Here is a 1,826-nt window from a genome sequence, read left to right as displayed (position 1 = left end):
GGGGGGGAGGTGGCACCACCAGGATCCCAGAGTCACCTCCTGCCTTCTCACCCCTGTGGAACACAGACCCTTAGCTGATGACTTGGAGTCAGTCTGCAAATTCCTGGATGGTGTTTATCAGCTGATGTCACAATTGCAAGATTATGTATCTTCTAACAAACAATAGTATCAGCACTGATAGGATGAGCACACAGGGGCAGAGTTTGGTCTCTTCGATTGCTCAACACCGCTTTCCCATCATCATCTGGCCCACCAGCCCAGTGTCCTGGCGGGCGGAAGGCCCTCAGGGCGGCCTCTGGGAAATTCAGGTCAGCAGGATCTAATTACCTGCGGGATCCCAGCTGGAATTTCTAGGTTAATGCTGCAGGAGGGCGGGGTGAGAGTGCTGAGGACGGCAAACTGGGAACCATCTGTCAGGGTTCCCATCAAAGGTGGGGTCCCTGGCCCCCGGTAAACAGCACGCAACCTGCATTTTCCAGTCTGTTCTGGAAGATGCCTCCAGGGTGAGAAGTGAGACTGCGCCAGGAGAGGGGACAGCGCCTGATGGGAGCGCACACTCCGTGCGTTAAGGCACTTGGATCCCGGTTACCCCTCTGGGGGAGAGGAATGAAGCCCATCGGCAGCTGTACTTTTTCAAGACCACACTCTGGGGCGGACCAGGGGCCTGGAGAGACCCCCGCCGTCTCTGTGCCCACACACCTCTCCCACGGGCCCCGACGCCCACCAGGGACAAGGCACACTTCTCAAACTGCAAAGTGGCTAAACAGACTCACGTGCCTTTTAAAGTCCAAGCGCCCCTGGTTTGAGGGCAGTGGCTGCCCCCGACAGGCTGGGTTCACCTAGACGGCGTGAACCAGGAGTGGCAGCTGAGCGGCCAGAATGCCCACACAGGCCTGTCCACCCCGTTGCAGCCGGCTGAGCCATAATATTTTTAAAATTCAAAACAAAGTGAAACTGATCGACAGCACGAGGTGGGAAGACAGCAAAAGTTGGCAGCGAACAGAGTCCGGTTGGGCTCCACGCTTTGCTAGGGCAGGGCCACGGCTTCCTCATCTTTACAGTGAGTTCAGCTGTCCTGCCCTTCCAGGTTCTGGTAACGATGAAATAACTAGAAACCACATTGTTTGTAACAGCTTCTCCAGTAATGCCAATTCCTCATGCCCTTCAATGGACACTACACACAGCCAGGGGTGGAGGGACGTCAGATTTTGTTCTTAAAACAGTAATTTCTTTTAAAACTTCCCAGTTCTAGGGTGCAAGTGGCTGCTCTGTAAGGGGACGGGGAGGAAAATGCTTTTGAGGAGCGAGAGCCACAGGACAGGGTGTAGAGAAGTCGTCGGGGTGGGGACCTCCCAGGCAATTGCTTGCTCGCTCATTCATTCATTCATTCATTCATTCATTCATTCATTTATAATCACTCACGGAAGGCGGCCTGCTGTTTGCCTGGAGCCATCAGGCGCTGGATGCCCAGGTGCCCAGACCCTGGGGCCTGAGAGTCCTGAGACCGCCCCCTCCTTGTGGGTACCGGGTACCCAAATGGGGACACTAGAGCGGGACTGACCCGGCCCACCACCCCTCTCTGTGCCCTAGAATTACAGAACCTCGAGCTGCTGGGAAAGTCAGCTGAGGCCGGCGAGGCCTTGCTCCGAGGTTACTGAAACAACCCCGCTCTCCCAGGAGATCGGGAGATCGGGAATTATTATTAGCAAGACCACCCCCTCCTGGGGCTGGGGCTGGGGCTGGCACCGCCGCGCTCCTTCGGGTGTTGCAACTCCGGCCTCTGGCCCAGCGGAGGCCGCCCGGCGTTTCCCAAAGACGCCTCCGGA

This window comes from Myotis davidii, unplaced genomic scaffold (assembly GCF_000327345.1).
Source record: "Myotis davidii unplaced genomic scaffold, ASM32734v1 scaffold299, whole genome shotgun sequence".
Taxonomy (NCBI): Eukaryota; Metazoa; Chordata; class Mammalia; order Chiroptera; family Vespertilionidae; genus Myotis; species Myotis davidii.
Note: the sequence above shows the minus strand (reverse complement) of the source record.